The sequence below is a fragment of the Channa argus genome, unplaced genomic scaffold (genome assembly GCF_033026475.1).
Source record: "Channa argus isolate prfri unplaced genomic scaffold, Channa argus male v1.0 Contig009, whole genome shotgun sequence".
Taxonomy (NCBI): Eukaryota; Metazoa; Chordata; class Actinopteri; order Anabantiformes; family Channidae; genus Channa; species Channa argus.
This window is the reverse complement of record NW_027125228.1, coordinates 901,310-926,717: the sequence shown is the minus strand read 5'-3', so window position 1 is coordinate 926,717 and position 25,408 is coordinate 901,310. Positions and strand designations below refer to the sequence as shown.

General features: G+C 41.7%; 22 pseudogenes; all 22 read right to left on the bottom strand.

The window, feature by feature from the left end:
* Positions 1-323: 323 nt before the first annotated feature.
* Positions 324-442, bottom strand: LOC137110965 (5S ribosomal RNA; annotated as a pseudogene).
* Positions 443-1,309: 867 nt separating this feature from the next.
* On the bottom strand, positions 1,310-1,428 carry LOC137111134 (5S ribosomal RNA; annotated as a pseudogene).
* An 857-nt stretch (positions 1,429-2,285) lies between these two features.
* On the bottom strand, positions 2,286-2,404 carry LOC137110123 (5S ribosomal RNA; annotated as a pseudogene).
* Positions 2,405-4,238: 1,834 nt separating this feature from the next.
* On the bottom strand, positions 4,239-4,357 carry LOC137110298 (5S ribosomal RNA; annotated as a pseudogene).
* An 857-nt stretch (positions 4,358-5,214) lies between these two features.
* On the bottom strand, positions 5,215-5,333 carry LOC137110346 (5S ribosomal RNA; annotated as a pseudogene).
* Positions 5,334-6,201: 868 nt separating this feature from the next.
* LOC137110803 (5S ribosomal RNA) lies at positions 6,202-6,320 on the bottom strand (annotated as a pseudogene).
* An 857-nt stretch (positions 6,321-7,177) lies between these two features.
* Positions 7,178-7,296, bottom strand: LOC137110951 (5S ribosomal RNA; annotated as a pseudogene).
* An 857-nt stretch (positions 7,297-8,153) lies between these two features.
* On the bottom strand, positions 8,154-8,272 carry LOC137110723 (5S ribosomal RNA; annotated as a pseudogene).
* Positions 8,273-9,140: 868 nt separating this feature from the next.
* LOC137110297 (5S ribosomal RNA) lies at positions 9,141-9,259 on the bottom strand (annotated as a pseudogene).
* An 857-nt stretch (positions 9,260-10,116) lies between these two features.
* On the bottom strand, positions 10,117-10,235 carry LOC137110685 (5S ribosomal RNA; annotated as a pseudogene).
* Positions 10,236-11,092: 857 nt separating this feature from the next.
* LOC137111133 (5S ribosomal RNA) lies at positions 11,093-11,211 on the bottom strand (annotated as a pseudogene).
* Positions 11,212-12,068: 857 nt separating this feature from the next.
* On the bottom strand, positions 12,069-12,187 carry LOC137110574 (5S ribosomal RNA; annotated as a pseudogene).
* Positions 12,188-13,054: 867 nt separating this feature from the next.
* On the bottom strand, positions 13,055-13,173 carry LOC137111132 (5S ribosomal RNA; annotated as a pseudogene).
* An 857-nt stretch (positions 13,174-14,030) lies between these two features.
* On the bottom strand, positions 14,031-14,149 carry LOC137111131 (5S ribosomal RNA; annotated as a pseudogene).
* Positions 14,150-15,006: 857 nt separating this feature from the next.
* LOC137111130 (5S ribosomal RNA) lies at positions 15,007-15,125 on the bottom strand (annotated as a pseudogene).
* An 857-nt stretch (positions 15,126-15,982) lies between these two features.
* Positions 15,983-16,101, bottom strand: LOC137110595 (5S ribosomal RNA; annotated as a pseudogene).
* Positions 16,102-16,968: 867 nt separating this feature from the next.
* Positions 16,969-17,087, bottom strand: LOC137110485 (5S ribosomal RNA; annotated as a pseudogene).
* An 867-nt stretch (positions 17,088-17,954) lies between these two features.
* LOC137110484 (5S ribosomal RNA) lies at positions 17,955-18,073 on the bottom strand (annotated as a pseudogene).
* A 1,844-nt stretch (positions 18,074-19,917) lies between these two features.
* LOC137110296 (5S ribosomal RNA) lies at positions 19,918-20,036 on the bottom strand (annotated as a pseudogene).
* Positions 20,037-20,893: 857 nt separating this feature from the next.
* On the bottom strand, positions 20,894-21,012 carry LOC137111129 (5S ribosomal RNA; annotated as a pseudogene).
* Positions 21,013-22,856: 1,844 nt separating this feature from the next.
* On the bottom strand, positions 22,857-22,975 carry LOC137110684 (5S ribosomal RNA; annotated as a pseudogene).
* An 857-nt stretch (positions 22,976-23,832) lies between these two features.
* On the bottom strand, positions 23,833-23,951 carry LOC137110835 (5S ribosomal RNA; annotated as a pseudogene).
* Positions 23,952-25,408: the final 1,457 nt, after the last annotated feature.

Genomic DNA, 25,408 nt, shown 5'->3' with positions numbered 1-25,408 from the left:
GTGCTGATGCCAGAAAGAGCCTCGCTAGCTGTTGGGAACCGTACTTTTAAAACTCCAGGAAGTGTAGGATGGACCAATCAGCTTCCTGTACTGCCCCCCAATCCGGCCAATCAGGCAGGGCACCTATAAGAACAAGAAAATAAAAACAACACATATGGCCAGGACCGTAACATGGTCTATTAGTAATGAAGCACGATGGTTGACAAACCAATCAAGTAGCAAAACAGCAATGAAAGAACAAAATTTGATGAAAATATAGAACAATTTCTATGAATAAATAGGCAGTAACACCAGCTTGTGCTGCCCGTAAACCCAAGCAAAGAAGCTTACAGCACGTGGTATTCCCAGGCGGTCTTCCTACCAAGTACTAACAAGGCCCGGCCCTATTTGGCTGCCGAGATCGGACGGGATCCGGCGCTTAGAGAGCAGTGTGGCCGTAAGCTGCATTTGACATCATCAACAGCTCTCAAAAACGCTGGAGAAGCAGAATGCATGACCCTTGCTAAGAAGAAGATAAATGTGGCAAAGTACAAAGTACTATAACTGTACTGGTCTGTTACGCCTCTGTCTAGGGGGTCAGGGTGCAACATACAAAGATAAATTAGCATGTTCCCTCTCCGATCCCCAAACCAAAATCCAGGATCGAGATGTTCCAACAGAATGATATTTATTTTAAACGAAAGAAAGTGTCAAACAAAACATGACACTACAACTCAGGGCGAACCAAGGCCAACATAATAAACAAAATAAGCCATTTCCCACAGAAAGTGCTAGCTAGCCTGATAGAAATAAACAAACCAAAAGACAGTCGCTAACCCTAACTCCCTAATGTGAAAACAAGAGAAAACAATCAAAAGAAAATGGCAGTCCACCCCTACAGATTTAATACTATTTACAAAATATACAATTTATAAACAAAACCACGGCACAAAACCTAACTATTCAGAAATACTAAATAAGGTTTGGAAACCAAGAACAGCAAACAGGTGCTGATGCCAGAAAGAGCCTCGCTAGCTGTTGGGAACCGTACTTTTAAAACTCCAGGAAGTGTAGGATGGACCACTCAGCTTCCGGTACTGCCCCCCAATCCGGCCAATCAGGCAGGGCACCTATAAGAACAAGAAAATAAAAACAACACATATGGCCAGGACCGTAACATGGTCTATTAGTAATGAAGCACGATGGTTGACAAACCAATAAAGTAGCAAAACAGCAATGAAAGAACAAAATTTGATGAAAATATAGAACAATTTCTATGAATAAATAGGCAGTAACACCAGCTTGTGCTGCCCGTAAACCCAAGCAAAAAAGCTTACAGCACCTGGTATTCCCAGGCGGTCTTCCTACCAAGTACTAACCAGGCCCGGCTCTATTTGGCTGCCGAGATCGGACGAGATCGGGCGCTTAGAGAGCGGTGTGGCCGTAAGCTGCATTTGACATCATCAACAGCTCTTAAAAACGCTGGAGAAGCAGAATGCATGACACTTGCTAAGAAGAAGATAAATGTGGCAAAGTACAAAGTACTATAACTGTACTGGTCTGTTACGCCCCTGTCTAGGGGGTCAGGGTGCCACATACAAAGATAAATTAGCATGTTCCCTCTCCGATCCCCAAACCAAAATCCAGGATCGAGATGTTCCAACAGAATGATATTTATTTTAAACGAAAGAAAGTGTCAAACAAAACATGACACTACAACTCAGGGCGAACCAAGGCCAACATAATAAACAAAATAAGCCATTTCCCACAGAGAGTGCTAGCTAGCCTGATAGAAATAAACAAACCAAAAGACAGTCGCTAACCCTAACTCCCTAATGTGAAAACAGTCCAAAGAAAATGGCAGTTCACCCCTACAGATTTAATACTATTTACAAAATATACAATTTATAAACAAAACCACGGCACAAAACCTAACAATTCAAAAATGCTAAATAAGGTTTGGAAACCAAGAACAGCAAACAGGTGCTGCTGCCAGAAAGAGCCTCGCTAGCTGTTGGGAACCGTACTTTTAAAACTCCAGGAAGTGTAGGATGGACCAATCAGCTTCCTGTACTTCCCCCAAATCCGGCCAATCAGGCAGGGCACCTATAAGAACAAGAAAATAAAAACAACACATATGGCCAGGACCGTAACATGGTCTACTAGTAATGAAGCACGATGGTTGGCAAACCAATAAAGTAGCAAAACAGCAATGAAAGAACAAAATTTGATGAAAATATAGAACAATTTCTACGAATAAATAGGCAGTAACACCAGCTTGTGCTGCCCGTAAACCCAAGCAAAAAAGCTTACAACACCTGGTATTCCCAGGCGGTCTTCCTACCAAGTACTAACCAGGCCCGGCTCTATTTGGCTGCCGAGATCGGACGAGATCGGGCGCTTAGAGAGCGGTGTGGCCGTAAGCTGCATTTGACATCATCAACAGCTCTTAAAAACGCTGGAGAAGCAGAATGCATGACACTTGCTAAGAAGAAGATAAATGTGGCAAAGTACAAAGTACTATAACTGTACTGGTCTGTTACGCCCCTGTCTAGGGGGTCAGGGTGCCACATACAAAGATAAATTAGCATGTTCCCTCTCCGATCCCCAAACCAAAATCCAGGATCGAGATGTTCCAACAGAATGATATTTATTTTAAACGAAAGAAAGTGTCAAACAAAACATGACACTACAACTCAGGGCGAACCAAGGCCAACATAATAAACAAAATAAGCCATTTCCCACAGAGAGTGCTAGCTAGCCTGATAGAAATAAACAAACCAAAAGACAGTCGCTAACCCTAACTCCCTAATGTGAAAACAGTCCAAAGAAGATGGCAGTTCACCCCTACAGATTTAATACTATTTACAAAATATACAATTTATAAACAAAACCACGGCACAAAACCTAACGATTCAAAAATGCTAAATAAGATTTGGAAACCAAGAACAGCAAACAGGTGCTGCTGCCAGAAAGAGCCTCGCTAGCTGTTGGGAACCGTACTTTTAAAACTCCAGGAAGTGTAGGATGGACCAATCAGCTTCCTGTACTTCCCCCAAATCCGGCCAATCAGGCAGGGCACCTATAAGAACAAGAAAATAAAAACAACACATATGGCCAGGACCGTAACATGGTCTACTAGTAATGAAGCACGATGGTTGACAAACCAATAAAGTAGCAAAACAGCAATGAAAGAACAAAATTTGATGAAAATATAGAACAATTTCTATGAATAAATAGGCAGTAACACCAGCTTGAGCTGCCCGTAAACCCAAGCAAAAAAGCTTACAGCACCTGGTATTCCCAGGCGGTCTTCCTACCAAGTACTAACCAGGCCCGGCCCTATTTGGCTGACGAGATCGGGCGCTTAGAGAGCGGTGTGGCCGTAACATGCATTTGACATCATCAACAGCTCTTAAAAATGCTAGAGAAGCAGAATGCATGACACTTGCTAAGAAGAAGATAAATGTGGCAAAGTACAAAGTACTATAACTGTACTGGTCTGTTACGCCCCTGTCTAGGGGGTCAGGGTGAAACATACAAAGATAAATTTGCATGTTCCCTCTCCGATCCCCAAACCAAAATCCAGGATTGAGATGTTCCAACAGAATGATATTTATTTTAAACGAAAGAAAGTGTCAAACAAAACATGACACTACAACTCAGGGCGAACCAAGGCCAACATAATAAACAAAAAAAGCCATTTCCCACAGAAAGTGCTAGCTAGCCTGATAGAAAGAAACAAACCAAAAGACAGTCGCTAACCCTAACTCCCTAATGTGAAAACAAGAGAAAACAATCAAAAGAAAAATGGCAGTCCACCCCTACAGATTTAATACTATTTACAAAATATACAATTTATAAACAAAACCACGGCACAAAACCTAACAATTCAAAAATGCTAAATAAGGTTTGGAAACCAAGAACAGCAAACAGGTGCTGATGCCAGAAAGAGCCTCGCTAGCTGTTGGGAACCATACTTTTAAAACTCCAGGAAGTGTAGGATGGACCAATCAGCTTCCTGTACTGCCCCCCAATCCAGCCAATCAGGCAGGGCACCTATAAGAACAAGAAAATAAAAACAACACATATGGCCAGGACCGTAACATGGTCTACTAGTAATGAAGCACGATGGTTGACAAACCAATAAAGTAGCAAAACAGCAATGAAAGAACAAAATTTGATGAAAATATAGAACAATTTTTATGAATAAATAGGCAGTAACACCAGCTTGTGCTGCCCGTAAACCCAAGCAAAAAAGCTTACAGCACCTGGTATTCCCAGGCGGTCTTCCTACCAAGTACTAACCAGGTCCGGCCCTATTTGGCTGCCGAGATCGGACGAGATCGGGCGCTCAGAGAGCGGTGTGGCCGTAAGCTGCATTTGACATCATCAACAGCTCTTAAAAACGCTGGAGAAGCAGAATGCATGACACTTGCTAAGAAGAAGATAAATGTGGCAAAGTACAAAGTACTATAACTGTACTGGTCTGTTACGCCCCTGTCTAGGGGGTCAGGGTGCAACATACAAAGATAAATTAGCATGTTCCCTCTCCGATCCCCAAACCAAAATCCAGAATCGAGATGTTCCAACAGAATGATATTTATTTTAAACGAAAGAAAGTGTCAAACAAAACATGACACTACAACTCAGGGCGAACCAAGGCCAACATAATAAACAAAATAAGCCATTTCCCACAGAAAGTGCTAGCTAGCCTGATAGAAATAAACAAACCAAAAGATAGTCGCTAACCCTAACTCCCTAATGTGAAAACAGTCCAAAGAAAATGGCAGTCCACCCCTACAGATTTAATACTATTTACAAAATATACAATTTATAAACAAAACCACGGCACAAAACCTAACAATTCAAAAATGCTAAATAAGATTTGGAAACTAAGAACAGCAAACAGGTGCTGCTGCCAGAAAGAGCCTCGCTAGCTGTTGGGAACCGTACTTTTAAAACTCCAGGAAGTGTAGGATGGACCAATCAGCTTCCTGTACTTCCCCCAAATCCGGCCAATCAGGCAGGGCACCTATAAGAACAAGAAAATAAAAACAACACATATGGCCATGACCGTAACATGGTCTACTAGTAATGAAGCACGATGGTTGACAAACCAATAAAGTAGCAAAACAGCAATGAAAGAACAAAATTTGATGAAAATATAGAACAATTTCTATGAATAAATAGGCAGTAACACCAGCTTGAGCTGCCCGTAAACCCAAGCAAAAAAGCTTACAGCACCTGGTATTCCCAGGCGGTCTTCCTACCAAGTACTAACCAGGCCCGGCTCTATTTGGCTGCCGAGATCGGACGAGATCGGGCGCTTAGAGAGCGGTGTGGCCGTAACATGCATTTGACATCATCAACAGCTCTTAAAAACGCTAGAGAAGCAGAATGCATGACACTTGCTAAGAAGAAGATAAATGTGGCAAAGTACAAAGTACTATAACTGTACTGGTCTGTTACGCCCCTGTCTAGGGGGTCAGGGTGAAACATACAAAGATAAATTTGCATGTTCCCTCTCCGATCCCCAAACCAAAATCCAGGATTGAGATGTTCCAACAGAATGATATTTATTTTAAACGAAAGAAAGTGTCAAACAAAACATGACACTACAACTCAGGGCGAACCAAGGCCAACATAATAAACAAAATAAGCCATTTCCCACAGAAAGTGCTAGCTAGCCTGATAGAAAGAAACAAACCAAAAGACAGTCGCTAACCCTAACTCCCTAATGTGAAAACAAGAGAAAACAATCAAAAGAAAAATGGCAGTCCACCCCTACAGATTTAATACTATTTACAAAATATACAACTTATAAACAAAACCACGGCACAAAACCTAACAATTCAAAAATGCTAAATAAGGTTTGGAAACCAAGAACAGCAAACAGGTGCTGATGCCAGAAAGAGCCTCGCTAGCTGTTGGGAACCGTACTTTTAAAACTCCAGGAAGTGTAGGATGGACCAATCAGCTTCCTGTACTGCCCCCCAATCCAGCCAATCAGGCAGGGCACCTATAAGAACAAGAAAATAAAAACAACACATATGGCCAGGACCGTAACATGGTCTACTAGTAATGAAGCACGATGGTTGGCAAACCAATAAAGTAGCAAAACAGCAATGAAAGAACAAAATTTGATGAAAATATAGAACAATTTCTATGAATAAATAGGCAGTAACACCAGCTTGTGCTGCCCGTAAACCCAAGCAAAGAAGCTTACAGCACCTGGTATTCCCAGGCAGTCTTCCTACCAAGTACTAACAAGGCCCGGCCCTATTTGGCTGCCGAGATCGGACGGGATCGGGCGCTTAGAGAGCAGTGTGGCCATAAGCTGCATTTGACATCATCAACAGCTCTCAAAAACGCTGGAGAAGCAGAATGCATGACACTTGCTAAGAAGAAGATAAATGTGGCAAAGTACAAAGTACTATAACTGTACTGGTCTGTTACGCCCCTGTCTAGGGGGTCAGGGTGCAACATACAAAGATAAATTAGCATGTTCCCTCTCCGATCCCCAAACCAAAATCCAGGATCGAGATGTTCCAACAGAATGATATTTATTTTAAACGAAAGAAAGTGTCAAACAAAACATGACACTACAACTCAGGGCGAACCAAGGCCAACATAATAAACAAAATAAGCCATTTCCCACAGAAAGTGCTAGCTAGCCTGATAGAAATAAACAAACCAAAAGACAGTCGCTAACCCTAACTCCCTAATGTGAAAACAGTCCAAAGAAAATGGCAGTTCACCCCTACAGATTTAATACTATTTACAAAATATACAATTTATAAACAAAACCACGGCACAAAACCTAACAATTCAAAAATGCTAAATAAGGTTTGGAAACCAAGAACAGCAAACAGGTGCTGATGCCAGAAAGAGCCTCGCTAGCTGTTGGGAACCGTACTTTTAAAACTCCAGGAAGTGTAGGATGGACCAATCAGCTTCCTGTACTGCCCCCCAATCCGGCCAATCAGGCAGGGCACCTATAAGAACAAGAAAATAAAAACAACACATATGGCCAGGACCGTAACATGGTCTATTAGTAATGAAGCACGATGGTTGACAAACCAATCAAGTAGCAAAACAGCAATGAAAGAACAAAATTTAATGAAAATATAGAACAATTTCTATGAATAAATAGGCAGTAACACCAGCTTGTGCTGCCCGTAAACCCAAGCAAAGAATCTTACAGCACGTGGTATTCCCAGGCGGTCTTCCTACCAAGTACTAACAAGGCCCGGCCCTATTTGGCTGCCGAGATCGGACGGGATCGGGCGCTTAGAGAGCAGTGTGGCCGTAAGCTGCATTTGACATCATCAACAGCTCTTAAAAACGCTGGAGAAGCAGAATGCATGACACTTGCTAAGAAGAAGATAAATGTGGCAAAGTACAAAGTACTATAACTGTACTGGTCTGTTACGCCCCTGTCTAGGGGGTCAGGGTGCCACATACAAAGATAAATTAGCATGTTCCCTCTCCGATCCCCAAACCAAAATCCAGGATCGAGATGTTCCAACAGAATGATATTTATTTTAAACGAAAGAAAGTGTCAAACAAAACATGACACTACAACTCAGGGCGAACCAAGGCCAACATAATAAACAAAATAAGCCATTTCCCACAGAAAGTGCTAGCTAGCCTGATAGAAAGAAACAAACCAAAAGACAGTCGCTAACCCTAACTCCCTAATGTGAAAACAGTCCAAAGAAAATGGCAGTTCACCCCTACAGATTTAATACTATTTACAAAATATACAATTTATAAACAAAACCACGGCACAAAACCTAACAATTCAAAAATGCTAAATAAGGTTTGGAAACCAAGAACAGCAAACAGGTGCTGATGCCAGAAAGAGCCTCGCTAGCTGTTGGGAACCGTACTTTTAAAACTCCAGGAAGTGTAGGATGGACCAATCAGCTTCCTGTACTGCCCCCCAATCCGGCCAATCAGGCAGGGCACCTATAAGAACAAGAAAATAAAAACAACACATATGGCCAGGACCGTAACATGGTCTACTAGTAATGAAGCACGATGGTTGGCAAACCAATAAAGTAGCAAAACAGCAATGAAAGAACAAAATTTGATGAAAATATAGAACAATTTCTACGAATAAATAGGCAGTAACACCAGCTTGTGCTGCCCGTAAACCCAAGCAAAAAAGCTTACAGCACCTGGTATTCCCAGGCGGTCTTCCTACCAAGTACTAACCAGGCCCGGCTCTATTTGGCTGCCGAGATCGGACGAGATCGGACGCTTAGAGAGCGGTGTGGCCGTAACATGCATTTGACATCATCAACAGCTCTTAAAAACGCTACAGAAGCAGAAGGCATGACACTTGCTAAGAAGAAGATAAATGTGGCAAAGTACAAAGTACTATAACTGTACTGGTCTGTTACGCCCCTGTCTAGGGGGTCAGGGTGAAACATACAAAGATAAATTTGCATGTTCCCTCTCCGATCCCCAAACCAAAATCCAGGATTGAGATGTTCCAACAGAATGATATTTATTTTAAACGAAAGAAAGTGTCAAACAAAACATGACACTACAACTCAGGGCGAACCAAGGCCAACATAATAAACAAAATAAGCCATTTCCCACAGAAAGTGCTAGCTAGCCTGATAGAAAGAAACAAACCAAAAGACAGTCGCTAACCCTAACTCCCTAATGTGAAAACAAGAGAAAACAATCAAAAGAAAAATGGCAGTCCACCCCTACAGATTTAATACTATTTACAAAATATACAATTTATAAACAAAACCACGGCACAAAACCTAACAATTCAAAAATGCTAAATAAGGTTTGGAAACCAAGAACAGCAAACAGGTGCTGATGCCAGAAAGAGCCTCGCTAGCTGTTGGGAACCATACTTTTAAAACTCCAGGAAGTGTAGGATGGACCAATCAGCTTCCTGTACTGCCCCCCAATCCAGCCAATCAGGCAGGGCACCTATAAGAACAAGAAAATAAAAACAACACATATGGCCAGGACCGTAACATGGTCTACTAGTAATGAAGCACGATGGTTGACAAACCAATAAAGTAGCAAAACAGCAATGAAAGAACAAAATTTGATGAAAATATAGAACAATTTTTATGAATAAATAGGCAGTAACACCAGCTTGTGCTGCCCGTAAACCCAAGCAAAAAAGCTTACAGCACCTGGTATTCCCAGGCGGTCTTCCTACCAAGTACTAACCAGGTCCGGCCCTATTTGGCTGCCGAGATCGGACGAGATCGGGCGCTCAGAGAGCGGTGTGGCCGTAAGCTGCATTTGACATCATCAACAGCTCTTAAAAACGCTGGAGAAGCAGAATGCATGACACTTGCTAAGAAGAAGATAAATGTGGCAAAGTACAAAGTACTATAACTGTACTGGTCTGTTACGCCCCTGTCTAGGGGGTCAGGGTGCAACATACAAAGATAAATTAGCATGTTCCCTCTCCGATCCCCAAACCAAAATCCAGAATCGAGATGTTCCAACAGAATGATATTTATTTTAAACGAAAGAAAGTGTCAAACAAAACATGACACTACAACTCAGGGCGAACCAAGGCCAACATAATAAACAAAATAAGCCATTTCCCACAGAAAGTGCTAGCTAGCCTGATAGAAATAAACAAACCAAAAGATAGTCGCTAACCCTAACTCCCTAATGTGAAAACAGTCCAAAGAAAATGGCAGTCCACCCCTACAGATTTAATACTATTTACAAAATATACAATTTATAAACAAAACCACGGCACAAAACCTAACAATTCAAAAATGCTAAATAAGGTTTGGAAACCAAGAACAGCAAACAGGTGCTGATGCCAGAAAGAGCCTCGCTAGCTGTTGGGAACCGTACTTTTAAAACTCCAGGAAGTGTAGGATGGACCAATCAGCTTCCTGTACTGCCCCCCAATCCAGCCAATCAGGCAGGGCACCTATAAGAACAAGAAAATAAAAACAACACATATGGCCAGGACCGTAACATGGTCTACTAGTAATGAAGCACGATGGTTGGCAAACCAATAAAGTAGCAAAACAGCAATGAAAGAACAAAATTTGATGAAAATATAGAACAATTTCTATGAATAAATAGGCAGTAACACCAGCTTGTGCTGCCCGTAAACCCAAGCAAAGAAGCTTACAGCACCTGGTATTCCCAGGCGGTCTTCCTACCAAGTACTAACAAGGCCCGGCCCTATTTGGCTGCCGAGATCGGACGGGATCGGGCGCTTAGAGAGCAGTGTGGCCATAAGCTGCATTTGACATCATCAACAGCTCTCAAAAACGCTGGAGAAGCAGAATGCATGACACTTGCTAAGAAGAAGATAAATGTGGCAAAGTACAAAGTACTATAACTGTACTGGTCTGTTACGCCCCTGTCTAGGGGGTCAGGGTGCAACATACAAAGATAAATTAGCATGTTCCCTCTCCGATCCCCAAACCAAAATCCAGGATCGAGATGTTCCAACAGAATGATATTTATTTTAAACGAAAGAAAGTGTCAAACAAAACATGACACTACAACTCAGGGCGAACCAAGGCCAACATAATAAACAAAATAAGCCATTTCCCACAGAAAGTGCTAGCTAGCCTGATAGAAATAAAGAAACCAAAAGACAGTCGCTAACCCTAACTCCCTAATGTGAAAACAGTCCAAAGAAAATGGTAGTTCACCCCTACAGATTTAATACTATTTACAAAATATACAATTTATAAACAAAACCACGGCACAAAACCTAACAATTCAGAAATACTAAATAAGGTTTGGAAACCAAGAACAGCAAACAGGTGCTGATGCCAGAAAGAGCCTCGCTAGCTGTTGGGAACCGTACTTTTAAAACTCCAGGAAGTGTAGGATGGACCACTCAGCTTCCGGTACTGCCCCCCAATCCGGCCAATCAGGCAGGGCACCTATAAGAACAAGAAAATAAAAACAACACATATGGCCAGGACCGTAACATGGTCTATTAGTAATGAAGCACGATGGTTGACAAACCAATAAAGTAGCAAAACAGCAATGAAAGAACAAAATTTGATGAAAATATAGAACAATTTCTATGAATAAATAGGCAGTAACACCAGCTTGTGCTGCCCGTAAACCCAAGCAAAAAAGCTTACAGCACCTGGTATTCCCAGGCGGTCTTCCTACCAAGTACTAACCAGGCCCGGCTCTATTTGGCTGCCGAGATCGGACGAGATCGGGCGCTTAGAGAGCGGTGTGGCCGTAAGCTGCATTTGACATCATCAACAGCTCTTAAAAACGCTGGAGAAGCAGAATGCATGACACTTGCTAAGAAGAAGATAAATGTGGCAAAGTACAAAGTACTATAACTGTACTGGTCTGTTACGCCCCTGTCTAGGGGGTCAGGGTGCCACATACAAAGATAAATTAGCATGTTCCCTCTCCGATCCCCAAACCAAAATCCAGGATCGAGATGTTCCAACAGAATGATATTTATTTTAAACGAAAGAAAGTGTCAAACAAAACATGACACTACAACTCAGGGCGAACCAAGGCCAACATAATAAACAAAATAAGCCATTTCCCACAGAAAGTGCTAGCTAGCCTGATAGAAATAAACAAACCAAAAGACAGTCGCTAACCCTAACTCCCTAATGTGAAAACAGTCCAAAGAAAATGGCAGTTCACCCCTACAGATTTAATACTATTTACAAAATATACAATTTATAAACAAAACCACGGCACAAAACCTAACAATTCAAAAATGCTAAATAAGGTTTGGAAACCAAGAACAGCAAACAGGTGCTGATGCCAGAAAGAGCCTCGCTAGCTGTTGGGAACCGTACTTTTAAAACTCCAGGAAGTGTAGGATGGACCAATCAGCTTCCTGTACTGCCCCCCAATCCGGCCAATCAGGCAGGGCACCTATAAGAACAAGAAAATAAAAACAACACATATGGCCAGGACCGTAACATGGTCTATTAGTAATGAAGCACGATGGTTGACAAACCAATCAAGTAGCAAAACAGCAATGAAAGAACAAAATTTGATGAAAATATAGAACAATTTCTATGAATAAATAGGCAGTAACACCAGCTTGTGCTGCCCGTAAACCCAAGCAAAGAAGCTTACAGCACCTGGTATTCCCAGGCGGTCTTCCTACCAAGTACTAACAAGGCCCGGCCCTATTTGGCTGCCGAGATCGGACGGGATCGGGCGCTTAGAGAGCAGTGTGGCCGTAAGCTGCATTTGACATCATCAACAGCTCTCAAAAACGCTGGAGAAGCAGAATGCATGACCCTTGCTAAGAAGAAGATAAATGTGGCAAAGTACAAAGTACTATAACTGTACTGGTCTGTTACGCCTCTGTCTAGGGGGTCAGGGTGCAACATACAAAGATAAATTAGCATGTTCCCTCTCCGATCCCCAAACCAAAATCCAGGATCGAGATGTTCCAACAGAATGATATTTATTTTAAACGAAAGAAAGTGTCAAACAAAACATGACACTACAACTCAGGGCGAACCAAGGCCAACATAATAAACAAAATAAGCCATTTCCCACAGAAAGTGCTAGCTAGCCTGATAGAAATAAACAAACCAAAAGACAGTCGCTAACCCTAACTCCCTAATGTGAAAACAAGAGAAAACAATCAAAAGAAAATGGCAGTCCACCCCTACAGATTTAATACTATTTACAAAATATACAATTTATAAACAAAACCACGGCACAAAACCTAACTATTCAGAAATACTAAATAAGGTTTGGAAACCAAGAACAGCAAACAGGTGCTGATGCCAGAAAGAGCCTCGCTAGCTGTTGGGAACCGTACTTTTAAAACTCCAGGAAGTGTAGGATGGACCACTCAGCTTCCGGTACTGCCCCCCAATCCGGCCAATCAGGCAGGGCACCTATAAGAACAAGAAAATAAAAACAACACATATGGCCAGGACCGTAACATGGTCTATTAGTAATGAAGCACGATGGTTGACAAACCAATAAAGTAGCAAAACAGCAATGAAAGAACAAAATTTGATGAAAATATAGAACAATTTCTATGAATAAATAGGCAGTAACACCAGCTTGTGCTGCCCGTAAACCCAAGCAAAAAAGCTTACAGCACCTGGTATTCCCAGGCGGTCTTCCTACCAAGTACTAACCAGGCCCGGCTCTATTTGGCTGCCGAGATCGGACGAGATCGGGCGCTTAGAGAGCGGTGTGGCCGTAAGCTGCATTTGACATCATCAACAGCTCTTAAAAACGCTGGAGAAGCAGAATGCATGACACTTGCTAAGAAGAAGATAAATGTGGCAAAGTACAAAGTACTATAACTGTACTGGTCTGTTACGCCCCTGTCTAGGGGGTCAGGGTGCCACATACAAAGATAAATTAGCATGTTCCCTCTCCGATCCCCAAACCAAAATCCAGGATCGAGATGTTCCAACAGAATGATATTTATTTTAAACGAAAGAAAGTGTCAAACAAAACATGACACTACAACTCAGGGCGAACCAAGGCCAACATAATAAACAAAATAAGCCATTTCCCACAGAGAGTGCTAGCTAGCCTGATAGAAATAAACAAACCAAAAGACAGTCGCTAACCCTAACTCCCTAATGTGAAAACAGTCCAAAGAAAATGGCAGTTCACCCCTACAGATTTAATACTATTTACAAAATATACAATTTATAAACAAAACCACGGCACAAAACCTAACAATTCAAAAATGCTAAATAAGGTTTGGAAACCAAGAACAGCAAACAGGTGCTGATGCCAGAAAGAGCCTCGCTAGCTGTTGGGAACCGTACTTTTAAAACTCCAGGAAGTGTAGGATGGACCAATCAGCTTCCTGTACTGCCCCCCAATCCGGCCAATCAGGCAGGGCACCTATAAGAACAAGAAAATAAAAACAACACATATGGCCAGGACCGTAACATGGTCTACTAGTAATGAAGCACGATGGTTGGCAAACCAATAAAGTAGCAAAACAGCAATGAAAGAACAAAATTTGATGAAAATATAGAACAATTTCTACGAATAAATAGGCAGTAACACCAGCTTGTGCTGCCCGTAAACCCAAGCAAAAAAGCTTACAGCACCTGGTATTCCCAGGCGGTCTTCCTACCAAGTACTAACCAGGCCCGGCTCTATTTGGCTGCCGAGATCGGACGAGATCGGGCGCTTAGAGAGCGGTGTGGCCGTAAGCTGCATTTGACATCATCAACAGCTCTTAAAAACGCTGGAGAAGCAGAATGCATGACACTTGCTAAGAAGAAGATAAATGTGGCAAAGTACAAAGTACTATAACTGTACTGGTCTGTTACGCCCCTGTCTAGGGGGTCAGGGTGCCACATACAAAGATAAATTAGCATGTTCCCTCTCCGATCCCCAAACCAAAATCCAGGATCGAGATGTTCCAACAGAATGATATTTATTTTAAACGAAAGAAAGTGTCAAACAAAACATGACACTACAACTCAGGGCGAACCAAGGCCAACATAATAAACAAAATAAGCCATTTCCCACAGAGAGTGCTAGCTAGCCTGATAGAAATAAACAAACCAAAAGACAGTCGCTAACCCTAACTCCCTAATGTGAAAACAGTCCAAAGAAAATGGCAGTTCACCCCTACAGATTTAATACTATTTACAAAATATACAATTTATAAACAAAACCACGGCACAAAACCTAACAATTCAAAAATGCTAAATAAGGTTTGGAAACCAAGAACAGCAAACAGGTGCTGATGCCAGAAAGAGCCTCGCTAGCTGTTGGGAACCGTACTTTTAAAACTCCAGGAAGTGTAGGATGGACCAATCAGCTTCCTGTACTGCCCCCCAATCCGGCCAATCAGGCAGGGCACCTATAAGAACAAGAAAATAAAAACAACACATATGGCCAGGACCGTAACATGGTCTACTAGTAATGAAGCACGATGGTTGGCAAACCAATAAAGTAGCAAAACAGCAATGAAAGAACAAAATTTGATGAAAATATAGAACAATTTCTACGAATAAATAGGCAGTAACACCAGCTTGTGCTGCCCGTAAACCCAAGCAAAAAAGCTTACAGCACCTGGTATTCCCAGGCGGTCTTCCTACCAAGTACTAACCAGGCCCGGCTCTATTTGGCTGCCGAGATCGGACGAGATCGGGCGCTTAGAGAGCGGTGTGGCCGTAAGCTGCATTTGACATCATCAACAGCTCTTAAAAACGCTGGAGAAGCAGAATGCATGACACTTGCTAAGAAGAAGATAAATATGGCAAAGTACAAAGTACTATAACTGTACTGGTCTGTTACGCCCCTGTCTAGGGGGTCAGGGTGCCACATACAAAGATAAATTAGCATGTTCCCTCTCCGATCCCCAAACCAAAATCCAGGATCGAGATGTTCCAACAGAATGATATTTATTTTAAACGAAAGAAAGTGTCAAACAAAACATGACACTACAACTCAGGGCGAACCAAGGCCAACATAATAAACAAAATAAGCCATTTCCCACAGAGAGTGCTAGCTAGCCTGATAGAAATAAACAAACCAAAAGACAGTCGCTAACCCTAACTCCCTAATGTGAAAACAGTCCAAAGAAAATGGCAGTTCACCCCTACAGATTTAATACTATTTACAAAATATACAATTTATAAACAAAACCACGGCACAAAACCTAACGATTCAAAAATGCTAAATAAGATTTGGAAACCAAGAACAGCAAACAGGTGCTGCTGCCAGAAAGAGCCTCGCTAGCTGTTGGGAACCGTACTTTTAAAACTCCAGGAAGTGTAGGATGGACCAATCAGCTTCCTGTACTTCCCCCAAATCCGGCCAATCAGGCAGGGCACCTATAAGAACAAGAAAATAAAAACAACACATATGGCCAGGACCGTAACATGGTCTACTAGTAATGAAGCACGATGGTTGACAAACCAATAAAGTAGCAAAACAGCAATGAAAGAACAAAATTTGATGAAAATATAGAACAATTTCTATGAATAAATAGGCAGTAACACCAGCTTGAGCTGCCCGTAAACCCAAGCAAAAAAGCTTACAGCACCTGGTATTCCCAGGCGGTCTTCCTACCAAGTACTAACCAGGCCCGGCCCTATTTGGCTGCCGAGATCGGACGAGATCGGGCGCTTGGAGAGCGGTGTGGCCGTAACATGCATTTGACATCATCAACAGCTCTTAAAAACGCTAGAGAAGCAGAATGCATGACACTTGCTAAGAAGAAGATAAATGTGGCAAAGTACAAAGTACTATAACTGTACTGGTCTGTTACGCCCCTGTATAGGGGGTCAGGGTGAAACATACAAAGATAAATTTGCATGTTCCCTCTCCGATCCTCAAACCAAAATCCAGGATTGAGATGTTCCAACAGAATGATATTTATTTTAAACGAAAGAAAGTGTCAAACAAAACATGACACTACAACTCAGGGCGAACCAAGGCCAACATAATAAACAAAATAAGCCATTTCCCACAGAAAGTGCTAGCTAGCCTGATAGAAATAAACAAACCAAAAGATAGTCGCTAACCCTAACTCCCTAATGTGAAAACAAGAGAAAACAATCAAAAGAAAATGGCAGTCCACCCCTACAGATTTAATACTATTTACAAAATATACAATTTATAAACAAAACCACGGCACAAAACCTAACAATTCAAAAATGCTAAATAAGATTTGGAAACCAAGAACAGCAAACAGGTGCTGCTGCCAGAAAGAGCCTCGCTAGCTGTTGGGAACCGTACTTTTAAAACTCCAGGAAGTGTAGGATGGACCAATCAGCTTCCTGTACTTCCCCCAAATCCGGCCAATCAGGCAGGGCACCTATAAGAACAAGAAAATAAAAACAACACATATGGCCAGGACCGTAACATGGTCTACTAGTAATGAAGCACGATGGTTGACAAACCAATAAAGTAGCAAAACAGCAATGAAAGAACAAAATTTGATGAAAATATAGAACAATTTCTATGAATAAATAGGCAGTAACACCAGCTTGAGCTGCCCGTAAACCCAAGCAAAAAAGCTTACAGCACCTGGTATTCCCAGGCGGTCTTCCTACCAAGTACTAACCAGGCCCGGCCCTATTTGGCTGCCGAGATCGGACGAGATCGGGCGCTTAGAGAGCGGTGTGGCCGTAACATGCATTTGACATCATCAACAGCTCTTAAAAACGCTAGAGAAGCAGAATGCATGACACTTGCTAAGAAGAAGATAAATGTGGCAAAGTACAAAGTACTATAACTGTACTGGTCTGTTACGCCCCTGTCTAGGGGGTCAGGGTGAAACATACAAAGATAAATTTGCATGTTCCCTCTCCGATCCCCAAACCAAAATCCAGGATTGAGATGTTCCAACAGAATGATATTTATTTTAAACGAAAGAAAGTGTCAAACAAAACATGACACTACAACTCAGGGCGAACCAAGGCCAACATAATAAACAAAATAAGCCATTTCCCACAGAAAGTGCTAGCTAGCCTGATAGAAAGAAACAAACCAAAAGATAGTCGCTAACCCTAACTCCCTAATGTGAAAACAAGAGAAAACAATCAAAAGAAAATGGCAGTCCACCCCTACAGATTTAATACTATTTACAAAATATACAATTTATAAACAAAACCACGGCACAAAACCTAACGATTCAAAAATGCTAAATAAGATTTGGAAACCAAGAACAGCAAACAGGTGCTGCTGCCAGAAAGAGCCTCGCTAGCTGTTGGGAACCGTACTTTTAAAACTCCAGGAAGTGTAGGATGGACCAATCAGCTTCCTGTACTTCCCCCAAATCCGGCCAATCAGGCAGGGCACCTATAAGAACAAGAAAATAAAAACAACACATATGGCCAGGACCGTAACATGGTCTACTAGTAATGAAGCACGATGGTTGACAAACCAATAAAGTAGCAAAACAGCAATGAAAGAACAAAATTTGATGAAAATATAGAACAATTTCTATGAATAAATAGGCAGTAACACCAGCTTGAGCTGCCCGTAAACCCAAGCAAAAAAGCTTACAGCACCTGGTATTCCCAGGCGGTCTTCCTACCAAGTACTAACCAGGCCCGGCCCTATTTGGCTGCCGAGATCGGACGAGATCGGGCGCTTAGAGAGCGGTGTGGCCGTAACATGCATTTGACATCATCAACAGCTCTTAAAAACGCTAGAGAAGCAGAATGCATGACACTTGCTAAGAAGAAGATAAATGTGGCAAAGTACAAAGTACTATAACTGTACTGGTCTGTTACGCCCCTGTATAGGGGGTCAGGGTGAAACATACAAAGATAAATTTGCATGTTCCCTCTCCGATCCTCAAACCAAAATCCAGGATTGAGATGTTCCAACAGAATGATATTTATTTTAAACGAAAGAAAGTGTCAAACAAAACATGACACTACAACTCAGGGCGAACCAAGGCCAACATAATAAACAAAATAAGCCATTTCCCACAGAAAGTGCTAGCTAGCCTGATAGAAATAAACAAACCAAAAGATAGTCGCTAACCCTAACTCCCTAATGTGAAAACAAGAGAAAACAATCAAAAGAAAATGGCAGTCCACCCCTACAGATTTAATACTATTTACAAAATATACAATTTATAAACAAAACCACGGCACAAAACCTAACAATTCAAAAATGCTAAATAAGATTTGGAAACCAAGAACAGCAAACAGGTGCTGCTGCCAGAAAGAGCCTCGCTAGCTGTTGGGAACCGTACTTTTAAAACTCCAGGAAGTGTAGGATGGACCAATCAGCTTCCTGTACTTCCCCCAAATCCGGCCAATCAGGCAGGGCACCTATAAGAACAAGAAAATAAAAACAACACATATGGCCAGGACCGTAACATGGTCTACTAGTAATGAAGCACGATGGTTGACAAACCAATAAAGTAGCAAAACAGCAATGAAAGAACAAAATTTGATGAAAATATAGAACAATTTCTATGAATAAATAGGCAGTAACACCAGCTTGAGCTGCCCGTAAACCCAAGCAAAAAAGCTTACAGCACCTGGTATTCCCAGGCGGTCTTCCTACCAAGTACTAACCAGGCCCGGCCCTATTTGGCTGACGAGATCGGGCGCTTAGAGAGCGGTGTGGCCGTAACATGCATTTGACATCATCAACAGCTCTTAAAAATGCTAGAGAAGCAGAATGCATGACACTTGCTAAGAAGAAGATAAATGTGGCAAAGTACAAAGTACTATAACTGTACTGGTCTGTTACGCCCCTGTCTAGGGGGTCAGGGTGAAACATACAAAGATAAATTTGCATGTTCCCTCTCCGATCCCCAAACCAAAATCCAGGATTGAGATGTTCCAACAGAATGATATTTATTTTAAACGAAAGAAAGTGTCAAACAAAACATGACACTACAACTCAGGGCGAACCAAGGCAAACATAATAAACAAAATAAGCCATTTCCCACAGAAAGTGCTAGCTAGCCTGATAGAAAGAAACAAACCAAAAGACAGTCGCTAACCCTAACTCCCTAATGTGAAAACAAGAGAAAACAATCAAAAGAAAAATGGCAGTCCACCCCTACAGATTTAATACTATTTACAAAATATACAATTTATAAACAAAACCACGGCACAAAACCTAACAATTCAAAAATGCTAAATAAGGTTTGGAAACCAAGAACAGCAAACAGGTGCTGATGCCAGAAAGAGCCTCGCTAGCTGTTGGGAACCATACTTTTAAAACTCCAGGAAGTGTAGGATGGACCAATCAGCTTCCTGTACTGCCCCCCAATCCAGCCAATCAGGCAGGGCACCTATAAGAACAAGAAAATAAAAACAACACATATGGCCAGGACCGTAACATGGTCTACTAGTAATGAAGCACGATGGTTGACAAACCAATAAAGTAGCAAAACAGCAATGAAAGAACAAAATTTGATGAAAATATAGAACAATTTTTATGAATAAATAGGCAGTAACACCAGCTTGTGCTGCCCGTAAACCCAAGCAAAAAAGCTTACAGCACCTGGTATTCCCAGGCGGTCTTCCTACCAAGTACTAACCAGGTCCGGCCCTATTTGGCTGCCGAGATCGGACGAGATCGGGCGCTCAGAGAGCGGTGTGGCCGTAAGCTGCATTTGACATCATCAACAGCTCTTAAAAACGCTGGAGAAGCAGAATGCATGACACTTGCTAAGAAGAAGATAAATGTGGCAAAGTACAAAGTACTATAACTGTACTGGTCTGTTACGCCCCTGTCTAGGGGGTCAGGGTGCAACATACAAAGATAAATTAGCATGTTCCCTCTCCGATCCCCAAACCAAAATCCAGAATCGAGATGTTCCAACAGAATGATATTTATTTTAAACGAAAGAAAGTGTCAAACAAAACATGACACTACAACTCAGGGCGAACCAAGGCCAACATAATAAACAAAATAAGCCATTTCCCACAGAAAGTGCTAGCTAGCCTGATAGAAATAAACAAACCAAAAGATAGTCGCTAACCCTAACTCCCTAATGTGAAAACAGTCCAAAGAAAATGGCAGTCCACCCCTACAGATTTAATACTATTTACAAAATATACAATTTATAAACAAAACCACGGCACAAAACCTAACAATTCAAAAATGCTAAATAAGATTTGGAAACTAAGAACAGCAAACAGGTGCTGCTGCCAGAAAGAGCCTCGCTAGCTGTTGGGAACCGTACTTTTAAAACTCCAGGAAGTGTAGGATGGACCAATCAGCTTCCTGTACTTCCCCCAAATCCGGCCAATCAGGCAGGGCACCTATAAGAACAAGAAAATAAAAACAACACATATGGCCATGACCGTAACATGGTCTACTAGTAATGAAGCACGATGGTTGACAAACCAATAAAGTAGCAAAACAGCAATGAAAGAACAAAATTTGATGAAAATATAGAACAATTTCTATGAATAAATAGGCAGTAACACCAGCTTGAGCTGCCCGTAAACCCAAGCAAAAAAGCTTACAGCACCTGGTATTCCCAGGCGGTCTTCCTACCAAGTACTAACCAGGCCCGGCTCTATTTGGCTGCCGAGATCGGACGAGATCGGGCGCTTAGAGAGCGGTGTGGCCGTAAGCTGCATTTGACATTATCAACAGCTCTTAAAAACGCTAGAGAAGCAGAATGCATGACACTTGCTAAGAAGAAGATAAATGTGGCAAAGTACAAAGTACTATAACTGTACTGGTCTGTTACGCCCCTGTCTAGGGGGTCAGGGTGAAACATACAAAGATAAATTTGCATGTTCCCTCTCCGATCCTCAAACCAAAATCCAGGATTGAGATGTTCCAACAGAATGATATTTATTTTAAACGAAAGAAAGTGTCAAACAAAACATGACACTACAACTCAGGGCGAACCAAGGCCAACATAATAAACAAAATAAGCCATTTCCCACAGAAAGTGCTAGCTAGCCTGATAGAAATAAACAAACCAAAAGATAGTCGCTAACCCTAACTCCCTAATGTGAAAACAAGAGAAAACAATCAAAAGAAAATGGCAGTCCACCCCTACAGATTTAATACTATTTACAAAATATACAATTTATAAACAAAACCACGGCACAAAACCTAACAATTCAAAAATGCTAAATAAGATTTGGAAACCAAGAACAGCAAACAGGTGCTGCTGCCAGAAAGAGCCTCGCTAGCTGTTGGGAACCGTACTTTTAAAACTCCAGGAAGTGTAGGATGGACCAATCAGCTTCCTGTACTTCCCCCAAATCCGGCCAATCAGGCAGGGCACCTATAAGAACAAGAAAATAAAAACAACACATATGGCCAGGACCGTAACATGGTCTACTAGTAATGAAGCACGATGGTTGACAAACCAATAAAGTAGCAAAACAGCAATGAAAGAACAAAATTTGATGAAAATATAGAACAATTTCTATGAATAAATAGGCAGTAACACCAGCTTGAGCTGCCCGTAAACCCAAGCAAAAAAGCTTACAGCACCTGGTATTCCCAGGCGGTCTTCCTACCAAGTACTAACCAGGCCCGGCCCTATTTGGCTGCCGAGATCGGACGCTTAGAGAGCGGTGTGGCCGTAACATGCATTTGACATCATCAACAGCTCTTAAAAACGCTAGAGAAGCAGAATGCATGACACTTGCTAAGAAGAAGATAAATGTGGCAAAGTACAAAGTACTATAACTGTACTGGTCTGTTACGCCCCTGTCTAGGGGGTCAGGGTGAAACATACAAAGATAAATTTGCATGTTCCCTCTCCGATCCCCAAACCAAAATCCAGGATTGAGATGTTCCAACAGAATGATATTTATTTTAAACGAAAGAAAGTGTCAAACAAAACATGACACTACAACTCAGGGCGAACCAAGGCCAACATAATAAACAAAATAAGCCATTTCCCACAGAAAGTGCTAGCTAGCCTGATAGAAAGAAACAAACCAAAAGACAGTCGCTAACCCTAACTCCCTAATGTGAAAACAAGAGAAAACAATCAAAAGAAAAATGGCAGTCCACCCCTACAGATTTAATACTATTTACAAAATATACAATTTATAAACAAAACCACGGCACAAAACCTAACAATTCAAAAATGCTAAATAAGGTTTGGAAACCAAGAACAGCAAACAGGTGCTGATGCCAGAAAGAGCCTCGCTAGCTGTTGGGAACCGTACTTTTAAAACTCCAGGAAGTGTAGGATGGACCAATCAGCTTCCTGTACTGCCCCCCAATCCAGACAATCAGGCAGGGCACCTATAAGAACAAGAAAATAAAAACAACACATATGGCCAGGACCGTAACATGGTCTACTAGTAATGAAGCACGATGGTTGGCAAACCAATAAAGTAGCAAAACAGCAATGAAAGAACAAAATTTGATGAAAATATAGAACAATTTCTATGAATAAATAGGCAGTAACACCAGCTTGTGCTGCCCGTAAACCCAAGCAAAGAAGCTTACAGCACCTGGTATTCCCAGGCGGTCTTCCTACCAAGTACTAACAAGGCCCGGCCCTATTTGGCTGCCGAGATCGGACGGGATCGGGCGCTTAGAGAGCAGTGTGGCCATAAGCTGCATTTGACATCATCAACAGCTCTCAAAAACGCTGGAGAAGCAGAATGCATGACACTTGCTAAGAAGAAGATAAATGTGGCAAAGTACAAAGTACTATAACTGTACTGGTCTGTTACGCCCCTGTCTAGGGGGTCAGGGTGCAACATACAAAGATAAATTAGCATGTTCCCTCTCCGATCCCCAAACCAAAATCCAGGATCGAGATGTTCCAACAGAATGATATTTATTTTAAACGAAAGAAAGTGTCAAACAAAACATGACACTACAACTCAGGGCGAACCAAGGCCAACATAATAAACAAAATAAGCCATTTCCCACAGAGAGTGCTAGCTAGCCTGATAGAAATAAACAAACCAAAAGACAGTCGCTAACCCTAACTCCCTAATGTGAAAACAGTCCAAAGAAAATGGCAGTTCACCCCTACAGATTTAATACTATTTACAAAATATACAATTTATAAACAAAACCACGGCACAAAACCTAACAATTCAAAAATGCTAAATAAGGTTTAGAAACCAAGAACAGCAAACAGGTGCTGATGCCAGAAAGAGCCTCGCTAGCTGTTGGGAACCGTACTTTTAAAACTCCAGGAAGTGTAGGATGGACCAATCAGCTTCCTGTACTGCCCCCCAATCCGGCCAATCAGGCAGGGCACCTATAAGAACAAGAAAATAAAAACAACACATATGGCCAGGACCGTAACATGGTCTACTAGTAATGAAGCACGATGGTTGGCAAACCAATAAAGTAGCAAAACAGCAATGAAAGAACAAAATTTGATGAAAATATAGAACAATTTCTATGAATAAATAGGCAGTAACACCAGCTTGAGCTGCCCGTAAACCCAAGCAAAAAAGCTTACAGCACCTGGTATTCCCAGGCGGTCTTCCTACCAAGTACTAAACAGGCCCGGCCCTATTTGGCTGCCGAGATCGGACGAGATCGGGCGGTTAGAGAGCGGTGTGGCCGTAACATGCATTTGACATCATCAACAGCTCTTAAAAACGCTAGAGAAGCAGAATGCATGACACTTGCTAAGAAGAAGATAAATGTGGCAAAGTACAAAGTACTATAACTGTACTGGTCTGTTACGCCCCTGTCTAGGGGGTCAGGGTGAAACATACAAAGATAAATTTGCATGTTCCCTCTCCGATCCCCAAACCAAAATCCAGGATTGAGATGTTCCAACAGAATGATATTTATTGTAAACGAAAGAAAGTGTCAAACAAAACATGACACTACAACTCAGGGCGAACCAAGGCCAACATAATAAACAAAATAAGCCATTTCCCACAGAAAGTGCTAGCTAGCCTGATAGAAATAAACAAACCAAAAGATAGTCGCTAACCCTAACTCCCTAATGTGAAAACAAGAGAAAACAATCAAAAGAAAATGGCAGTCCACCCCTACAGATTTAATACTATTTACAAAATATACAATTTATAAACAAAACCACGGCACAAAACCTAACAATTCAAAAATGCTAAATAAGATTTGGAAACCAAGAACAGCAAACAGGTGCTGCTGCCAGAAAGAGCCTCGCTAGCTGTTGGGAACCGTACTTTTAAAACTCCAGGAAGTGTAGGATGGACCAATCAGCTTCCTGTACTTCCCCCAAATCCGGCCAATCAGGCAGGGCACCTATAAGAACAAGAAAATAAAAACAACACATATGGCCAGGACCGTAACATGGTCTACTAGTAATGAAGCACGATGGTTGACAAACCAATAAAGTAGCAAAACAGCAATGAAAGAACAAAATTTGATGAAAATATAGAACAATTTCTATGAATAAATAGGCAGTAACACCAGCTTGAGCTGCCCGTAAACCCAAGCAAAAAAGCTTACAGCACCTGGTATTCCCAGGCGGTCTTCCTACCAAGTACTAACCAGGCCCGGCCCTATTTGGCTGACGAGATCGGGCGCTTAGAGAGCGGTGTGGCCGTAACATGCATTTGACATCATCAACAGCTCTTAAAAATGCTAGAGAAGCAGAATGCATGACACTTGCTAAGAAGAAGATAAATGTGGCAAAGTACAAAGTACTATAACTGTACTGGTCTGTTACGCCCCTGTCTAGGGGGTCAGGGTGAAACATACAAAGATAAATTTGCATGTTCCCTCTCCGATCCCCAAACCAAAATCCAGGATTGAGATGTTCCAACAGAATGATATTTATTTTAAACGAAAGAAAGTGTCAAACAAAACATGACACTACAACTCAGGGCGAACCAAGGCCAACATAATAAACAAAATAAGCCATTTCCCACAGAAAGTGCTAGCTAGCCTGATAGAAAGAAACAAACCAAAAGACAGTCGCTAACCCTAACTCCCTAATGTGAAAACAAGAGAAAACAATCAAAAGAAAAATGGCAGTCCACCCCTACAGATTTAATACTATTTACAAAATATACAATTTATAAACAAAACC